The sequence below is a fragment of the Dinoponera quadriceps genome, unplaced genomic scaffold, assembly GCF_001313825.1.
Source record: "Dinoponera quadriceps isolate SergipeBrazil2010 unplaced genomic scaffold, ASM131382v1 scaffold1812, whole genome shotgun sequence".
In the NCBI taxonomy this organism is placed as follows: domain Eukaryota; kingdom Metazoa; phylum Arthropoda; class Insecta; order Hymenoptera; family Formicidae; genus Dinoponera; species Dinoponera quadriceps.
The window spans coordinates 2300-8694 of record NW_014555861.1 but is presented as its reverse complement, the minus strand read 5'-3'; the positions used below and the strand labels follow the sequence as shown (position 1 = coordinate 8694).

Below are 6395 nucleotides of genomic sequence, written 5' to 3'. Positions count from 1 at the left end.
TTACAGATTGCTAATTTTGTATTTTGGATTTTTGTATAAATAAACATTTTGTAATAAACAATTTGTAATAAACAATTATTGCATCAGGCTGTAACTGCATATCAAATATTCCACGTAATATTCACTTCTGGCCCGATCATCGTACGCGGGCTATGCCCGTAATATTCACTTCTGGCCCGACCATCGTATGCGGGCTATGCCCGTAATATTTACGTTTGGCCCGACCATCGTACGCGGGCTCTGCCCGTCATTGTAGGTTAAGGGGTTAAACGTGGTGAGATGAGTGTTGAAAACCATGCTCATTCTGGGCGTACTTCTACATCTCGAAACTATAAAAACGTTGAAAAAATTCGCCAAAAAATTAACGAAGATCGTCGTTTCACGATCGACCAAATTTCAAAAGAGGCAGGCGTGAGTTGGTGGAAACGTCCGTAAATTTGGCGATCAGGTTACTGGTTCCTTCATCACGACAACGCCCCCGCACACACTGCCTTACGAGTGGCCCATTATTTGGCCTCTCGGGGATGGCCTGTTGTTTTTCACCCTTCGTATTCACCAGACCTAGTTCGGTGCAACTTTTTTCTGTCCTTGAGAATAAAGAAAAATCTAAAAGGGGAGAGTTTTGATGATGTGGAGGCGGTAAAAACAGCTTCGCAAATGGCACTGAACGATATCAAAGTTGAAGAGTTCCAGAGGTGCTTCAAACAGTAGGAAAAAAGACTTGACAAGTGCATAGCATCTAATGGAGAGTACTTTGAAGGTGACTGAAGGAATTTTATAAAAAAGTTAATAAATAAAGTTTTTATACAAAAAATCAGGTTTTTTTGTGTCCCCCTTCGAATATTTATATTTATCAATTATACGAGGGGTGATCAAAAAATAACGAGACTTTTTAAATTTCCCGGGCTGTATTCATCCGATTGGCAAAATTTTGTTTTTCTTAGGTGGCTGCACTTGCATGGATATTGTATGTGCATTGGCAGCCATATTGAATGTTTATTCTGTCATCAGCTGTCAGTGAAGTTATACATGTTTTAGTGTGCTCTTCGATTTTTCACTTACGGAAAAAATGGAGCAAAGAATTTGTATCAAATTTTGCTGTAAGAATGGAATAAACTACACTAAAGTTCTTGAAATGTTAAAAGTTGCTTATGGTGATTCGGCTATAAGCTGAGCAAGAGTTTTTAAGTGGTATAACCGTTTTAAAAATGGACGGGAAGACGTTGAAGATGACGAGCGCCCTGGGCGTCTTTACAGGTTAATAACGGACAATTCTTACCTAAAGGTCAAACGGTTAATAAAATACATTACTTAGGAGTTTTATGTCGTTTGCGTGAAGCAATTCGACAAAAACGACCAATTTTGTGGCAAAATCAGTCATGGCGACTGCACCATATGTATAACCACTCCGAAACCACCGAAATCCATGATAATGCACCTCATGTCTCAATGCTTGTTCGTGAGTTTTTGGCCAAGCACAACACTGTATTGATGCCACAACCACCGTATTCACCGGATATGGCCCCCTGTGACTTCTTTCTATTCCCAAAACTGAAGAAACCCATAAAAGGAAGACGTTTTGACAACATTGATAACATAAAAACAGAATCGGTGAAGCAGCTGAAAGTCATACCAACAAGTGAATTTCAAAAGTGCTTTCAAACTTGGAAAAAGCGCTGGCATAAGTGCATTATATCCGAGGGGGACTACTTTGAAGGGGACAACATTCATGTTGACGAATAAATAAATATTATTAAAAAAAAACAAAAAGTCTCATTTTTTGATCACCTCTCGTACATACATTTTTCTTACATTAAGTGTACATTAAAATATATTAGATTTTCGTCCGCTGAGAATAAAGATACAAGGTAATATAGTTCCTGCGATGAGGAAGACTCAGAAGAAGAAAGAGGAATATGCAGTATCATTGATCTATGTAACCTATGTAGGGTACAGAATAACCGTTACAGTTAAATCTACGTTTTAGTAATACTGATACACAGGATTTCACTTCATCTCTCGTGACGATATCGTGAAACGCCGTACGCCGAATTGCTCTAAACGTTAACTTTGCTCCTCCTCCTCCTCCTCCTCCTTCTCTTCCAACACACTCCTCATTTGTTGGATGATTCGATTTTTTTAAATTAATATCATGCATTTTATGATATTGAAATTAAGCAGTCGCGAGTTTAAAAAACTTAATGTTATGCCTTTTACTTAACACAGCTTGTGCGTGCCCCCTTCTGCGTTGCGGACAACATACGCGTAAAATTTCGGATCACGAGATACAAACGCTTTGATGTAGCTACTGCGGGCGTAACTCTCGAATTTGTTCGTCATGTCATCCAAAAAATTACCCGTACGTGGCTCGTATTCGTTGGGATTACTGGTGCTCAAATTAATACGAGAGTCGGTGTCGTAATATAATATGCGACGATCTAATTATTCCGAATAATAATATCGTTTTATCATCTGAGCCATAGTGTAAGCGGCTATCACGACGTTGGTTAAGGGCGAAGGCACGACCGTCTTTTCCCGCATCTTCTATGAAACATACATTACCTCGTTTACATGTAATATGTGAGATATTAAACTTTTCCCTGTTCTATTGGAAGTACAAATTAGTTCAGTCCGTTTTTGTGGTCAAAAATACATTTATTTCAGAACAAAATGAATGAATAGATTAATCAAAATATTGTCCATTGCTGGCTACTACCTTTTCCCACCTCTCAGGCAATTTTCGAATTCCATCTCGAAAAAATATCTCGTCTTTTGAGGCGATCCAAGTTAGGAACCAATTTTCGATTTCTTCCAAAGAAGTGAACCGGTGATCTGCCAAATCGTGTTGCATCCATCGGAACAACCAGTCATCAGATAGAACAATATCCGGCGAATACGACGGGTTCGGTAAAATATCCCACTCGAGCATTTACAAATAATTTTTTACGATTTTTATGACATGAGGCCGAGCGTTATCATGCTTATAGAAGAATAACTTGGCACCCAATTGCCTTTCTTGTGAATCATTCCCATGGATTTCAATCGTACGGAAACTGCTTGTTGCGTAACTCCCAATGATTCTGCAAGCTTCTCTTGCGTTAGACTCGGATCTTCATCGAGTAATGCCTCCAATCCTTTGTCTTCGAATTTTTTTGTCTGTCCAGAGCGAGGCTTGTCTTCAACGCTGAAATCACCATTTTTGACACGTCGAAACCATTCCCTAAATGATTTATCAGTTGGAGCATTGTTATCATAAACTTCTAATAAGCATTCGATGTGCTTCAGCTGCACTTTTCTTCCAATTAAAGCAGAAAACTAAAGCCTTCCGCAAATGCTGCTTAGTTAACACAAAATTTGACATATTCAACACTATAAAAAACAGGGGTTTTGTCTGAAATTCAAAGCGATATAAACTGAATATTATTGAAATATGTATAACCACTCCGAAACCACCGAAATCCGCTGTCACTATGAAACATTCATAACAGTCATAAGAGCCATCTTTTAAAAACGAACCGAACTAATTTGTACTCCCAATATATATCATATTTTAATGAAATTTGATCGTCACACATTTCTATCTGGGTAATATTGTATTTAATATAGCAATTTGACTACAGACGTAAAATGACGAATTAATAAATTTTATTATCATCGAATATACGAGGGCAAGATGAAAAATTCTCGGCCTGACACAGAAATGGCATTCCAATCGGCGAAAGTTTACGTTTCCTGCCTGCGCGCACATATCATTAGTTCGTATGACAAGTTTCAACTTGTTCACTCAAGTAGTTTGTGTAAACGAGTCTTTGCAGTACACGTCTTGCGCGTGTTTTGTTAAAATGGATAAATTTGAATATCGTGCGGTCATAAAATTCTTCGTTTTGGATGGGTTAACTCCTAAGGAAATTCATCCGAAGTTGACAAAAGTTTACGGGAACTCTGCTCCTTTAATCTCAACCGTTAAAAAGTGGGCAGCTAAATTTAAACGTGATCGCACGTCGCTCGAAGATGACCCACATGAAGGATGGCCAAAAACTGCAACCACACCGGAAACTATCGAAAAGGTGCACAATATCGTGTTGGACGATAGGCGAGTAAAGATGTGCGAGATAGCTGAGGCCGTGGACATATCGGAAGAAAGGGTGCGAAACATCTTGCACGAAGAATTATGTATGCGAAAGCTCTGCGCAAGATGGGTGCCACATTTGCTGAATGCGGATCAAAAGCAAATGCGCAAACGACATTCGCAGGAATGTTTGGATCGATACAAGAGGGATCCGACCAATTTTGTGCGGCGATTTGTCACCATGGATGAGACATGAGTCCATCACTACACGCCAGAAAACAAACAGCAGTCGAAGCAGTGGATGGAAGCCGGTGGTTCAGCGCCAAAAAAAGCGAAGTCGATCGCATCTGCCGGAAAGATCATGGCCAGTGTGTTTTGGGATGCCAAAGGGATCCTGTTAATTGATTACCTTGAAAAAGGACAATTACAGGCGAATATTACTTTAACCTTCTTGACCAGCTCGATGTCAAAATTCGCGAGAAGAGGCCTGGCTTGAAAAAGAAAAAAATCATCTTTCACCACGACAACGCACCTGCACACAAAAGTGTGTTGGCAATGGAAAAATAGCGGAATTTGAGATACGATTTGCTCGGCCATCCCCCCTATTCTCCTGATTTGGCACCCTTGGACTTCCATCTCTTCCCAAACCTGAAGAAATTTGTTTCTGGAAAGCGCTTCGCGTCTAATGAAGAAGTTGAGAGGGCCGTAGATGAATATTTTAACAGTCTTCCAGAATCTCACTTCCGGAAAGGAATACTGATGTTAGAGAAAAGCTGGACCAAGTGTGTTGAAGTCAAAGAAGATTATGTAGAAAAATAAAATCGCTTTTTAATTGAAAATCACAGTCTTTCATTGTTAGGACAAGAACTTTTCACCTTGCCCTCGTAGATTGTACTTTAATTTATTAAGGGGTTAGGCCAGCCTAGGATTTTCAAAAAATCGAAATTTTTTTTTGCTTAAAGTACACTATAGGGTCCTAAAAACATTATTCAATTGGTAGAATAGTGAAAAAAAATTTTTTCCCTGTCCAATCCGCTGTAGTGTCGAAGCGTTCGGAACGGGCGACGAGCGCATTTTCTACCTGCCGCGGCGGGCTTCCTTTTGTCCCCTTTTTACGACTCTTAGAACTCTGGAGATTCGATTGTCCAGAAGAAAGAGTGTATCGATCACGTCCAGAAACGCATGGGTACGCATCTCCGGAATTAAAAAAAAAAACAAAGGGCCTCGGTGAAAAGGTAAACTAACTGGTAAATTGATCGATGAACTGTCAATTTATTATGGTCTAGCGATACGCAGAAATCATGAATCTGTAGAGAAAATGAGGACTGCGATCTACCCAACGCTAGATCACAAATTATCAACAGATGCCAAGCCCAAGCCGATCACTGCCCGAGCGGAGAAAATTCGTAGTGCTCGTGGCAAAGGGCCAAGGCCACTGGAACTTTGGACGAATATACACATAAACCACCTTTATATGAAGAAGTATATAAGGCTATAACTCCAATTTATGAAAAAATAACCAGTGATGACCTATTCACTCGTTGCATAGGCGGCTTCACTCAAAACAGTAATGAGAGTTTCAACGCTACAATATGGTCGATAGCCCCGAAAGTGACATCTAGTGGCAAAAATGTACTTGACACAGCTGTATATATTGCTGCAGGTACTTATAATGATGGCCTCACAAGTGCCATGAGAGTCATGCAGAACATAGGCATCAAAATTGGGCCGAACTGCTACAATTACTGTCAAGAGACTGATCAAAACCGCATCAAATTATCCGATCGTTCGCTCTCAGATGCTGCAAGAAGGTCTCGAATTGAACAGAAGGCATCCAGAAAGGAAGAAGATGAGTTCCACGTGTCCATAAAAGGTGAAATGTACGGCGCAGGCATCGCAGACTGAAGGTATAACAAAATTTTCAGCACGTAAAATTTTAAACGCGTTTTTCTCGAAACTGCATTTTTCAAATCGGGCGACGATGGTACTCGGAGACTATCGCACGTATTCACTTGAAATTTTAACTGTAGCTTCACAGTAACATTATCTAGTAAACTACGTACGATTTTTTTGTTATCATTGCAACTTTTTTTTTATAAACAATTTACTGCTCATTTTTTCGGTCAAAAATTGAACCTTTTATTTTACAAGTCCGCCATTTTGCGAAAAATTGATGTAAAGCTAAAAACATACGTACTTTACTAGCAAGTCTTATGTAGATTAAATCCCGTTCTTTATTTTGTTTCAGATAGCACGAGTTCCTAGAATCACCGTCGCCCGTAAAGGCCCTCTTGAAAAAGGTGATTCCGAAGATTGGCCCAGTAGC

The 6395-nt window shown here is 39.7% G+C and overlaps 1 pseudogene; it reads left to right on the top strand.

Moving 5' to 3' along the window:
* Positions 1 to 1449: 1449 nt before the first annotated feature.
* On the top strand, positions 1450 to 5974 carry LOC106745562 (annotated as a pseudogene).
* The last annotated feature ends 421 nt before the right edge of the window (positions 5975 to 6395 follow it).